The sequence below is a fragment of the Artibeus jamaicensis genome, unplaced genomic scaffold (genome assembly GCF_021234435.1).
Source record: "Artibeus jamaicensis isolate MK-2021 breed Jamaican fruit bat unplaced genomic scaffold, CSHL_Jam_final scaffold_916, whole genome shotgun sequence".
Classification (NCBI taxonomy): Eukaryota; Metazoa; Chordata; class Mammalia; order Chiroptera; family Phyllostomidae; genus Artibeus; species Artibeus jamaicensis.
The window spans coordinates 4,230,686-4,244,914 of record NW_026522059.1 but is presented as its reverse complement, the minus strand read 5'-3'; positions in this window follow the sequence as shown (position 1 = coordinate 4,244,914).

The following is a 14,229-nucleotide window of genomic DNA, read 5'->3' as shown; positions in this document are numbered from 1 at the left end:
CCAGAAACTTGGAATGAGGTCTGTGCCCTACAAACACTACCTGCGGAGGTGTTGTCATTCACCACTGCTCATTCCCAGGGAAGCTACTGCCTTGAACTCAGTGATGACCTGCACTTCCCATCAGAGTGGCCATTGGGCCCCTCCTAGAGCCGCAGCCTCCAACCCCAGCAGGGCACACTGGGGCTTCTTCCTGGGGGGCAGAAATAGTCATCTTGGTGCACGGAGCCCACAGCTGGCTGGTGGCGGGGCCAGGAGTCACCCCTAGGTCTGCCTGAGCCCCAGCCTTTGCTTCCCTTTCACAAGCCTGTGCCCTGCAAAGGGGAGCTGGTCTCTCAGAATGGCTGCCCGGGACTTTAGGGTCCTCTTGGTTCGCTTGCTCCCATTTCCTTAACACTGTCTACTTGAGGGACGAGCATCGAGGAAGACATTCCAGAAAAGTTGTCATTTATTTTCAGAATGATGCCGAGGATGGCATGTGAAATGGCCTGAAATTTGGGGAAACCTGGGTCACCTTAGTAATAGAGGTGGGGCCGGGTGATTTGCTGCGAGAATTTTAACTCCCAAATGTTTAATGAATTCAGGCGTGCAGGTAGGGAAGGGCCGATAGCCTGTTCCGAGTTCTCCTCTCCCCTCTTCGAGTTTCCCTTCTTTCGGAATCTTCTGCTCAGAGAACAATCGCTTGCTTTGCTGTCGGGTGGGGCTGGCGGTGAATGTGGGAGGAATAAACCAGAAGATTTCTTTGTACATGTTGCCCTAAGTTTAGTCTCCTCTGTAGCTCCCGCCCCTTGTGGAGCCCCCAACATCGTGCCTGGGAGATGGGAGCCTGCAGAAGGACGCTGCTCTGCTGTGCAGATGCAGCCGCCGGGGAAGGGCCGCTTGATGCTGGGGCAGCTTTATGAGATTTTATCCGAACCAGATCTCTTGAAAATGCAGGAGGGCGCTGTCCCTGATTGTGCCAGGACACAGGTATGAACCTGGACTGTCTGGGACGAAGCTGGACATATGGTCACCCCATTCACTGTGGGTTTCTGCGGGGCCGGAGTGCAGCTGTCGTGTCAAGAAGCAGGGACATACTCTCAGGTTCGAAGTGAGCTCTCCTGGGACGAGTGGAAGAGGCTGATGTCTTGGGGTCAGTCCTAATGCCGAGTTGGCTACATGGCAAGTCATGTAGGCCCTATGAACCTCCGTGTCTTCATCAGTAAAACGGGGTTGTGATAATGCCCACACCGAGGGCTGTGGTCGAGGTGGGGAGAGAGGAGCTGAGAGAAGGCTTTGTAAGAACAGTTACTCCCCAGACAGGGCATGGCCCGCCCTGACGTCCTGTTCAAGGGTCTCACTGCTGCCTTGCCTTTTCACTTTCCCGAATTCCTTCAGCCTCCCCACCTGGACTCGAGTCCAGGGCTGGAATCCATACTCCTCATACTCTGCCCTGCTCCACCCTCATAGTTTGGCTTCAGCAGGAACCCTACAGGTGTGATAACCCCTGGTAAACTTTGTAGCATCTTAAACTCTCTTCTTCTGGTAGATACTCTGTGCTGCTTAATAGCTGTGTGACTTTCAAGAAGTTCCTCAGTCTCTGGGCTTCCGTCTTCTTCCAGGGCAGAGAGCAGTAATGCCTACCACCTGGGGCTACAGGGAGGCCTCAGTGAGTGGAAAGCACTTTGCACAGTGCCTGCTGTGGGAGTCACGCTCTAGACCTGGTGGCTTTGGTGGCTGCAGTGAGAATGGGTGTGTCTCCCAGGACCCCCCAGGAAGCCACTATGAGTCTCCTGAGGTCCCCAAGTTGAGAATATCATTCTACACCATGCCCACGCCCTATACCAGCCCCTGGATATTTTCATTCACCCTAGGGAGGAGGTCACATCCCCCCCACCCCGGGAAATGTGTTGCTAGAGCCAGGTGGCAGGCAGTGTCTGGAGTCTGCTGCCTTTTCACAAGCCGTCATCTTCATGAGACACCAAGTTTTCAAACAGGGAAAGCCGAGTTCATGAAGGACGTGACATTGGAGGAGGACCAGGTGGGACCTCGCAGGAGTGATTTTGTCACCAGCAGTTGGGGGGGGGGGGGTGTTGTGATTATTTGGACACCAAGGCTCAGCAGAGGGAACCCATTTGGCTGGTTAATTACCCTTGAAAGAATAAGAAGGTCAGAGGAGGACATGGCTGACAAAGTCCATTGAGCCTGCTGGACAGAGGCCAAGTCCAGTTTCCACCGACGTCCTCTTTCTCCTCAAGGAGCAGTGGCCCCTGGGGGGGGGCACCCAGCAAGGCCCAGCTGAGGAGGAAGGTCTGGCAGGGAGGCTGTGAGCGTAGAGTTGGGAGAGCCTGGCCCTCTTCCTTCCCTGGATGCCGCTCACTTTGGGACTGTGAGGAACTCCATTCCTAGCTTTTGGTCTTAGCCTTCTCTCTTAAAAATGGGGTGCTCCTCCCCACTGATGCTGGGGCACCCTAACTGATCCAACACTCCTTGGCTACTGATTTGGGAGGCAGAAGCAGCTCATGGTCAATCACAGTTGGGATTTATCTCCTAGAAGTCTGATTGACCGTATGTTGACAATTGTTGAAGCTGGAGGGTGGGTACTTGGGGGCTCATCGTGCCTTTTGCTTTGTTTTTACATGTGTTTTCAATTTTCTGTCATAAAGAAACTTTTAAGAATCTGCTAAAACCTTTTCAATTTCATGGCAAGGATGATCAAATCTAATTCGTTTGGGAGCGACCAGAATTTCTTGTGCATCAACTCTGGCAGAGTGTGGTATTCTTTAAGGAAAGACCACTCAATAAAATTTGTCATCTACTTTCCTACCACCTGGGAGCCCCAACACCTGCTTGTTCAGGAGGGAGTGCTATTCAGTGGGAGCAGTGCTGATTTCGTTCTCTTACCTAGGCCTGGATTCCATTCTGGAGCCTCAGTTTTTTAATCTGTAAAGTGGGAATAACTGTACTAACTCAGTGAATTTGATCCCTAAAGAGCCTAAATGCAGCATGATTTGGTGTGAAAAGAGTGCTGATTTTGGTATCAGAGATCTGGGTTCAAGTCCTAGATCTGAGACTGACTTCATCATCTCTGAATACGGACAGGAGGGTGCTGTCGAGAGCATTGCCTGAGAAGTATTGTCCGACTCAGAGCAGGTGCTCAGGGCCTGCTTGTGACGGGAGGCCCCGAAGGCTCAGGTTTTCTTTGTATTGTGCGACTCATGGCATCAATCACAAAATTCCCGTCTGTGCCCATTAAAATACGTGCAGTTCTTACCCATGGTATCTCTTTACATACTCGGAAAAAGTGGTTGAGTTCTCCTGTTTCGTCCACCATCCTCCTCCCCATGCCCAGTTTTCACTTTTCACAGTGAAACTGCAGTGAACTGAAACCAGTTCCCATGTGTCTAAGTGCAGTTGACTGTAACACTGATCACAAAGATGTCCTTTCCCTGTATCTTCACATTTCCATGACTTTTTAAGGTTCCATGGAACCTTTCTCCATCCCTTGAATCTCGAGTGGCCATTGGAATGTGTGGCCAAGGGGACAACAGCACCTTGAGACTTGAAATGCATCTGCTCATTGGCACTTGTTCTAGATATGAGATCCCTGTCACCAGCATCTGAACCACACCAGCCTGGGTTGTGGTCCCTGACAAGCCACACAGGGCAAAGCTGAGGCATCGCAGCCAAACCCCTGTGGGATTAGAGAGCCCATATAAGACCCCAAAGCCACCCTGTACCCCGACTCCTTGCTGACCTGCAGAATAGCGAGCTAAAGAAATGGTTGTTGATTTAAAGCACCACGTTTTGGGGCAATTTGTTTTGTATAAAATCTGATACATCAGGCTTTCAGAACACCCATTCTTCTCAGCCTCCTGATATGCCCATTCTGCTCCCAAATGTTTTCTTGCAGTTTGGAACCATCCATCTTCTTGGAACTTCCTAAATTACTGGGTGCTTGGCACAAGCAGCTCGTTCTGTCTGTTCTCAACTTTTTCCAACCATATGGTTTACAAGTACAGATCAATGTCCAAAAAGTGTCTTTGGAAGCTTAAAAAATCCCACCCAAAACATTCACAAGGAAATCGTGCTTGGCCAAAGAAAAGAAGAGATCTTGAACAGCTTGAGTTCTGCTCAGTTCTTCCTGCAAATGATAAATAACTCTATACTTGGGAGGATTTCTCCTCTAGCTTTGAACAAATAAGGGGGCCTCTGCGTGGCAGTCGATGGGCCTGTATATTGTTCTAAAGCCGGACAAAGCCGCAGTTTCTCTGGGTCCGACTCCATCTTCTTGCACGTGGGGACGCCAAGATGGCAGTAGTAGACTGCTGGCAGTGACTCTGTAGGGGAGAGCCCCCGGGTTCACCAAATCAAGCACCAGTTCTTCAGCGGTCGTGTTTGAGCTGCTCTGGGCACAGCTTCCTGCCTTCTGGACTTAGAGACAAGTGTGTATGTAAGGGTCTGGGGAGGAAGCCACGGAGGGAGGGAACGTGGAGTTGTCGGCATCCTGTTGGCCATTCAGGAAGCCACTGGGCCCAACCCTCGGAAATGGCCATCGTGACACATCACGTGATGATGTAAGTGAGAACACTCATTAATTGTGTCAAATCTTCGACATTTCAGCATTCATTTGTTGCTGCAGCGGAGCCTCTCCTATCCTGACTTAACTCAGGGGACCAGATTAGAGAGACTAGTTAAGAAACTGTTATAATGACAAAGCCTAGGGGTGGTAAGGGCCTGAGCTGTGATACAGTGGTCCCTAGTCTATACCCCTGTCTCCACCTGTCCTCTCTTATAGTCCATTTGCAACACAACAATAAGAAATATCTGGTTATAGTGCAAGCCAGATGCTACTGTGTTGCTCAAAATGCTTCCCAACTGTTTCAGAATAAAAGCTGAGAGAGCCTCCTTGGCCAACATGACCTGGCCCCTTGTTACTTTTCCCACTCAATCTCCCACTAACTGTACGGTATGCGTCTGCAAAGATCTGCGGTCCCTTGAATCCACAGGCACACGGAGACCCCAGGACCTGTGCATTTCCAGGTCCTCCACCCCTGAAACACTGTTCTTTCAGACCTTTCTTTAAGTCATTGCTCGAATGGAATACCTTCAGTGAGGCTTTTCCTGAGCGTGCTATTGAAAACAACTTTCTACTCCCTCCAACACTTGTAACTTCTCTTCATTGCTTTATTTTTCTCCCTAAAACTTAATGCTTCTGTAAGTAGTATATAGTTTACTCATGACTTTGTTCACTGTCTTTCTCCCTCCTCAGGATGGAAGCTCCCACAGGGCAGGATCTCTTGGTTTTTGTCTTTTGTTTCCCATTTGGATTCCTAATGCCTTCAACAGTGCCTGGTACATAACAGGCACTCAGTCAATATTTAAGTGAATGTTGAGTAAATGGATCCACTAGCCCTGGAGAATATTAGGGGCAGTTAAGCGTGGGTGGGAGAAAGAAATATGCTTGATGAACACATGATCTGCCGTGGGTAGTGAGGTCACAGGGCAGGGCAGAGAGAGCTTGGTTCGCCTTCGAGGAGCTCATGTCTGATGGTGAGTCATGTCTGACTCAATACAACTTCTTCTCTTGGCCATTCTGGGCAAAATGGCTAACAGATCAGGCCTGTTACTCCCTTCAGTGTTTTTTATCTCTTCCTATGCTGGCATCCCAGAGAGATCATTGCTGCGTGGTGACGGTGCTGGTGGGCAGTCAATCGAGATGGCTCTGAGAGTAATGGGAGAGAATGCATGGAAGCCGTGCCTCTAATGGGACACAGCACATACTAGGTGATCAGTGAACCTCCTTTCCTTCCTTCACACTCTCCTTCATTGTTTCTTCCTCTCCTTCTGACTTTGCTTCTTCCTTTCCCTGCTTATTTCAGTGCCTCAGTAGGGAATGGATTGAAGACCATACTTATTCCAGATTAAGAATGGAAGCTGAGAAGTAAGGAAGCCAAGAAGGAGTAAGGAAGGGGAGAAGAAAGGGTAGGAGGGGTTCCAAGAGCATCTTTTGTGATTGAGTTATTTGAGAGTCATTTCACTGGGTTAGTTTCCACCCCTAGGAAGATGGGAATTTCCACCGCCACGCTCGGCTACATCGACTTGGGAGAAACCCCACGGCAGAGCTTGCTGAACGGTCCCTGTCCCGATACACCGTCGTTCCCCATTTCAGACTCAATTTGGACGTTGCAGTTGCAGAAAAGATGATGAATATGGGGATGCATCTAGTTTCATTAACTGAAGCCTTCATATTTCACAGTTCCAATAAATATGGACAGAACTGTGTTGAAAATGCATGCAGCTGGTGGCCTGTTTTCAGCCAGAGGTTGCAGGCTGGGTCTAGAGGAGCCACAGAGGAAGCAGTGTTAGATCTGGCTCAAGGGGCTTTGGGTACAAGCCCTGGGTCTATCAGTTCCTGGCTGGGTGACTTTGTGGGACAGAGGCTGAAGTGTTTCACCTATGAAATGGGCTATAGTGTCAGCTCTTCAGAAGATCCAATGGGGGGACATGTACACAGGGTACAGCTCAGTGCCTCTGGCACAGAGTGTGCTTAAGGTGTGGGCTTTCCCTTCCTCTCTCACCTCATTCTAAGGACTTCAAGACCATCCAATTATCTGGCACACATCACCAATGACATTGACCTCATGGGACTTGGGCATGAGGCCTGTCAGCCCTTCTGCCAATGCTGTTTCTGAATAGATACTTGAATGTGTTCCATGGAGAATGCCATGTGACCTTGATAAGACATCCAGCATCAGGGCTAAAGGTTGTTTGTTCGTTTGTTTGTTTCCCATGAGTGGAGTTGGACCGTTCTGAACCAACTGCATCTCTTTGTCAGATCCCGCTTTAGCTTTTCATGTCAGTCGGGATGGGCCATGTAATGCTGCATTAACAGCCAGCCCCCGAACCTCAGTGACTGACAGGAACACAGGCTGGCTTCTCATTCACGCTGCGTGTTCACTGTGGTTTGGTTCTAACTTCACTACTTGTCGCCGTCAACCCAGGTCCAGACGGATGGGGCAGGCTCTCTATGTAATGTCGCTTGTCCTGTGGAAGAGGGAAAGGAGGCAGGCAGATTACATAATAACCTTCAAAGCATTTCCCAGGAGAGGACACATGCTACCTCTGCCCACGTTTCATCGGCGGGCGAGTCATTGAAATGACTCATGGGACGATTCCTGAGTTCGCCTGGGCAGGGCTGAATCATCCTCTACACAGTAAGGCATCTTCCCCTCTCTCTCTCTCTTTCTACTAGAAAGGGAACTTGGCAAGTTTGAAGAAAATGTTGACAATATATGGCACCAAACTCAGACTTAAGTCTCAAAGTAATTAGGGGAGTTGGGAAAAAATGAAAAAAAAAAAAAAAAAGGGAATGACTTTCATATCGTATAATTCAGTTCCGTGCCTTACCTGTGCACAACCAAAAATTGGTGGAATTACAAAACACGGAATCGTGTGCCCCTGCTCACAGTAGGTCTCACAGGTTCAGAAACTTCCCCGAGACAGTGCCACGGCCGAAATTCCAGACTCCTTCGTGCATCTGCCTCACACAGCACCTGGCAACCGTGTGCGCCACGGTGTTTATCAAGTGAAGCAGTGGCTAGTTCCTGTCTTGCTGTAGATCCTTTCATGGGGAAAAGATGTGCAGGTTAGGATTCTTACAATAGCTTTCTTAGTTCTGTGCTTCACGTACTCACAGCTGTGAACCTGCTTTTGCCCACCCCTGAATAGGAGATGCTCCAAAAAATAAAAAATGTTTGTTAGACAAATGAATGAAAAGGCCCGGATTTCCCACTTTCTGCATCTGCCTCGGGCCCAGACCCTCCTGACGTCACCTTGTCAGCCCCTTCCTGCCTGAGCCGGCAGCTCCCAGCAGCTAAGCCTCTTCGGACCTGGGGGATGGAGCAGCCCCGTGCCTTTGCCAGCTGTTATGTTTTGCACCATCGTTACTGGTTTCCTTCCTGCGTGTGTGTTTCCAAATGCTCGTGGCCTCGCCTTCCTGCCAGGGCCCTGACCGATTCACACCCTTGTCATCTACATGGGAACGGTTCAGGGCAGGTGACATGTGTGGCTGTATTCTTCCTCTGCTCAGCATCTTGCTTTCGTATCTCTTGGTCTATCATCTTTTCAGCATAGACTTGACAACATTGCAGTCCTGACAACGTGGTGTTTTAGGTGGTGTAGCTATGGGAACAAGGCTCCAGAGGCCACGCCCCTCCCCTGGCTGTGCTGACTGGGACCGCTGGGCCCTGAGTGCTGGCTGCCTTTGGTGCTCCGGCAGGCTCTGTGCTGTGAGCAGGCTGACTGAGCGCAGAGGATCAGGGGACCAGGTGGGCAGAGAAGGCCACATTGTTTCAGTGTTGAGACAGGGCAGAAGCTTGAGCTCAAAGGAAAACGGATACAGTGCAAGTCAAGGAAGGATGAGCCTTCAGTTTCAAGCCTCCAGGGACCTCCTGTTTGAACTGCAAAATGCGAGTGTAAAAGAGCAAGACCTCCGGGCGGTGGGGCTGGTATGATCAGAGGGTGATGACGGGAAGCTGTCAACCTTACTCCGCCTCCTCCCCCACGAAGCCCCTGGGGCCCAGCCCTAACCCTGGGCGCAGTGGCACTTCTTCCTTCCACACTCGGTCCCTTGCCACCAGAGCGCATTGTCCGCTCAGCCTGAGTCACCCTTTGCTCTCCACGGCCCCCACATGGTTTCCCGTGAGGAGGCTCTGGGAGCTTCCTGATGGGAGAGCAGGCGCGGGGCAGGCCCCAGGCCCGAGCCTCCCAGAACCCAAGGAGAACGCTGGCTTTCTCTTGTCTCCTCCATAGAGAGACTTGTGTGACAGGCAGGGCGGAGGGAGGAGCAGGTGAGTGGGAGGGAGGGAGCTTCGTCTCCCGAGTGACGAGTGTCACAGAGGCTCGGGGCCTGGGAGGGTGTGTGCCCTGTGCAGGTGCCAAGCAGAGTACGGGTGTTACAGCCGGGGCCTCGCCCTCCGCTCATTGCCCCTGTTCAGGTCCCACCTGACTCGTCACCAATGTCCATTCCCTCCCCTCTGGCCCGTCACCCTTGTTCCTGTTTATTCTGCCTCGGGACCTTCTCCAGCTGGACCCTCCCTGTCCATCGTTCCACCTGGCCTCCTCAGGCCCACGTCCTCTCCCACCTCGACAGTGACCGCCTCCTCCCGCACTGCTGCCTGCTGTCCCCTCCAGCCCGTCAGAGCACTCTGTCTCGTGCAGTGACCCCAGTGCGCCACTCTCCTGGCTCACGCACCTGCCTGGTGGACATGCCACGTGCGTGTCTGTGTCCCCGACTGGCAGCTCCCAGGGAAGGCCATGTCCCATTCATCCCTGGGGCCCTGGACCTGGCAGACAGTTAAACCAGAGCTGCTCAGTCGTGACAACCATGTCCCCCAAGGACACTGGGCCATGTCCGGAAACATCTTTTGGTGTCAGAACTCTGGACAGGAGTGATGCAGTGTCCAGTGGGTGAAGGCCGGGCTGTGTCTGGAGGCCTTGCCGTGCGACGCAGGCCCTGCCCTCCCGCAGGGAGTAATCGTGGGCCCAAACATCTCTATGGCCCCTGCTGAGAAGCTCTGCTCAACCCGCAGCGGGAACTCACATCACGTTTGCTGAAGGAATACATGTACAAAATGCAGTGAACTACTGGCCACGTACCATCTGCCGCGTGCTGGGCTGAGTGCTGGCCCTGCCTTGTCTGGAGTCTTTGCTCCGCCCACGAGGCTCTAATCACTGTGAGGGTGTGGGTGGATCCTTACACCTTGGCGCCGGGCTCCTAGCACCGCCCCTGGCACTCAGAGGGGCTGAATATGGTTTGAAGGGAGTGAAGCCCCACGAGGTCACCTGGCCTGAGAGTGACTCAGCTGGCCGCCGACACGGTCCCTGTCCTTTCAGTAGCCTCCCGTAATCTCCAGCGGCTTTAGCACTCACGGGCTCTCCGACCATGGGAAACACGGGGTGTCAGGGTGGGTCCCGGACCTCAGTCGTTACAGAGGAAATGATGGGCAGGAGGCTGGCTCTGCCCCTCTGGACGCTGAGAGCTGAGAGGAGTGGCGCTTCCCCATCCACCAAGCCCCCTGATGCGGTCCGCGCCAGGCTCTGTGGTGAGTGTGGGGGGCTGCAGCCAGTTAACTGAACCTCTCAGGAGAAAGCCTTTCCGCTCACACGGCAACCCTATAATTTTAACTTTTGCTTTAAAAAGTAGTCTGACTCAAGTTTGAAGTGGCGGCGGTGTGGGCAGCCACGCCTCGCTTCCTTTCCCAGAAAGTCAGCTCAGTGCGGCGCATCTTTGGTGGCCGTTCAGCAGAACTTTCTCTTTGTATCACTTCGGAGACCTCGTTAATGGATTCAGAATATTAATCAGTTCTATTTTCAGCCTTGGAGCATGAACCTGGAGCTGAAACTTTCCATTCCACTCTGTGACTTTTTTCCCAGTCATCCGCTTCCGTCATAGTAACACGGGGAGGGGTGACAAGTGGGAGGAGGAAGGAGGAGCAGGGAGCGGGGCTGTTGCAGTTAGACCTGTCAGAGACTCCCAAAGCCCGACAGAGCCCTGGGTACATCAGGCAGCCGGAACTTGGGGAAGTGGAGTAACTTGACCATGGGCGGCGGGCGACAGGCCCACCCGAGAGGCAGGGCGCCCTGCTCACTGCACTGGGGTGGGTGCGTGTGACGGTGGCCGGGACCCGGGGAGTGCGAAGATCCTGGTGAACGGCTGACTGCAGAGGAAAGTGGAAAAGCACCACAGACAGTCTGGGTTCAGCGGCTTCAGGCAGGCAGACAGGTTCTTTGGCTGCTGCATAATCACTGCAGGGATGAAGGCAGCTCTGCCCCTCAGGGTTGATTTATCCCCCATGAGCCCTGGTGAGATGAGCTTTCTAACAGGCCTCAGAGCGCTGGGCTCATTAGGGACTTTCATAAAAGCCTGGTGCAGGCAAAAGGAGGGGAGCCTGGTGCCACGACCCTGGTCCAGAATAACTGGGGCAAGGCTGCCTTTGGGGACAGGTGAGGCAGCTGCGGACCAGCGGGGCTCTGCTCCTCCCGGCCCCGGTTAGCCTGGAAGGGGAGCGGCAGGGCGGAGAGCAAACTTCCAGAACAGTGGGGCCAGAGGGACTTTGGAGATCGTCTGGCGCCATCCCGCCCTGCCGCCACAGCTGGACAGGCCGGGAAGCCGAGGGCCGGAGAGGTGAGAGCGCACCGCTGATCACGTTTCTCCTCCCCCCCTTCTTGGTACAACCGGCTCTCTTCAGTTCTGTCCAGTGACAACACCTCTTACTGCTGGCTTCTCCCCTCAATCAGCGAGGGTCCTAAGGTCTCACTGGAAAGGAAGCTTTCACTCATTCACGTGTTCATCCTCCCATTTATCCCGAATGAATGGATGAATGTATATGCATTGACCACCATGGGACCGGGGGCTGTGTTCAGCTCTGGAAGGCACAGTGAATAGCATGCAGCCTTTTCCCTCTGAGAACTCAGTCTGACATGCAAGGTAAAGTTATAGACAGTATTTCCGAGTTTTCTTCCACCTCTTGCTCTTCACCAAACCTTAGCTGAGCGGTCAGAGATCTCCCGATGAGTTCGCTTCTCTACTCTCTGTCACAGGAAATGCACAGCCAGATTAACCAACCAGAAAGCAGCTCTGACCATGCAAAACCCTCAGGCGTTCCCAATGCCCCGACAAACTCCCTCCCCATTCCCCACAGGCTGCGTGCCCCTGGCATCCTGGCAATGGAGAATCCTCCATCAGCTCTGGGGCAGCCCCCCAGTGCTTCACCCTCCACAGCAGCCTCGGGGTCCTGTGGGTCACACCTGGTGCACTCACCTGCCACACCACCTCCATGAAGACGCTTCTTTCTGAACGTTTTCAAGAGAGGCAGTGGATACCTCACATCTCTGAGCTCTTCTCAGACCCTCTTTCGACTCTTGGTTGTCTAATTCCTGGAATTCTTACTCTCACTTAAGCTCTGCAGGCTTCAGTTTCCTCATCTTCCAAATGAGAAAACAATGCCCATCTTACCTGCTATGAACCTGAGTACAGAGATGGGTAAACGTAGCGGGCCAGCCAGGTCCCTCAATGTTACTGTACCGTGCGAGGGCCCGCTGCCCAGTGTCTGTAGAAGCCAATACTGGCTTTGAGAAAGAAAGGAGCTTTATTTGTGGGCCCACCTACAAGAAGGCAGGAGACGAGGCTCCAATCTGTGTCCTCCAACCAGGACTCTGGGTGGGGCGTTAAGGGGTAGCAGTTGAGGGTTCACAAGTGTCAGTCCTACATGGGGTACCCAAGGTTTAAACTTTGATTCTGGGTCTTGCTGGAACCAGGATGACACCAGTCTCTGTGGTTACAAATGCCCCCTTTTGTGGCCCACCGCTCCCTCTTAGGAACAGGGAGGGAAGGATGCTGTAGTTACTTCCTGCTGGTCAGGGGACAGAGTGCGTCAGGAGGAATTCAGAGCCCCACCTCAGGCCCCCAGGGCGGCCTGGGCAGCACCGTCTGCGTGCTCACTGCCCTGCCTTGTCACGGTCTCTGGGCCTCCCAGTCCCTGGGCCTCCCGGTCCCTGTGCCTGTCACAGTCTGCCCCCCGGCCGGGCCGCAGACTGGGCCTGCCTCCCACATCCCTAGCTCCTCGCTGCATCGCCTCTACCCTGCCCCATAGGGGGCTCCTGGAAATTCCCTATGGGGCAGATGGAAATTCCTTGTTTGCACTTATTCTAACCTGGAAGGAGAAGTCACCTATGGCCACACGACCAGGAATTGGCCATGCCGAGATGGGAGGGTCTCTGACTGGCCTCCATTTATCTGCAAAGTGAGCATGACAGTTCCCGCCCCCAAATCCAGTATGGGAATGAGAGTGAGCAAAGACTCAAAACAGCAGAGTGTGATGGATTCGAAGGGCCAAATGGCTTTGGAGGGAGAGTGCTGGAGCCCTTGGCCTTGAGGCGTGCAGGGTTCCTGATCAGAGGGAGGAGGCAGTTGCTTCTCCCTTCAAGGCTTTTTCTTCCACACAGTGAGCTTGGCAGAGTGGGGAGGGGCTTCCAGAGAGCAGTTTCCAGACACTTTCTCACACTCCACTGAAGTGCTTTTAGGCAAAGCAGTGGCTCTTGACACCTATACTGTGCGCACTGGAGAGCCCAACTATCAGGCCTGCATGAGCAGAGACTAAAGAAAGAATGCTGGAGAAAGATGCCCCTGAGCGAGCCCGTTGTCTGGCTGCCCCGAGTCAAGGGCAGCATGGAGAGTGGCTGGAAAGTGAGGCTCAGAGAGCACGGGGTCGGGGGAGTGAGGAGAAGGCGCCCAGCCTGGGGGACGGCAGCCTCGGCACGTGTGGTGAGCCAAGTACCGGGCGTAAGAGGCGATTGACGTGAGTGTAGTGCCTGAAGGGCCCTCGGATGAGGAGGGAGTCGGAGAAATGAGCAGGAAGTTTCACCTCGGAGTAGGAAGGAGGGAGCCCGGGCACACGGAACCCAGAAGACGTGCACTTGAAGCAGGGGATGCAGCTAGAGCTCAGTCAGGCTGCGTATTAACATCACCTGGGAGCTTTTAAAAGTGCAGTCGTCCGGGTCCCACCCGAGCAGTCGGCTCGGTCTCTGGCGGTGTGACCGAGCATCAGCATTTCTTCCAAAGCTCCCCAGGAGATGGTTTCTTTTTACAGCCAAGATTGAGAACCATGTTGGGCTGAGGGGCCCAGGGGTTCCCTTCAGAGAAGGCAGCGCTTGGGCTGGCCTGGGGCAGAGGTGGGGGTTCGATGAGGAAGGCTGGGTGAAGGGCTGTCTTGGAGGTCCGGAGTGGACAGCGCAGGACCCGCGGGAGGAAAGGCGGGCAGAGCTCCGCGGCTGGAGGGGATGTTCTGTGCCAAGGCATCTCCAGAAAGCGGCGAGTGGGAGGCTGCGGCTGCGCCAACTCAAGCCTCCTGTGCTCAGCAGAGGAGTGGAACGCTTCCTGGGAGCTGCCGGAGGGCACTGTCAGCCAGGGGTGAGGTCACGGGGCAGCACGGTGGGTGAGGGCGGGAGACACGGGTGGTAACCCCGTTACCCTCCCCCATCCCTCAGAGCCCAGAGCTCTCTGCTCACTCCCGACGCTGTCGCTGTGACCTTGAGAGAGCACCTTGGCCCTCCGGGCTCTGACCCCTCACGTGCTGCTCGTATTCAGGCGGCCGTTGGCCAGCTCCGCGAGGTGGGCCTGCCGGTGGAATGCTGAGGGTCCGTGAAAACATCCTGGGAAGCATAAAGCTCTCAGAGGCATGAGTAAGGTGG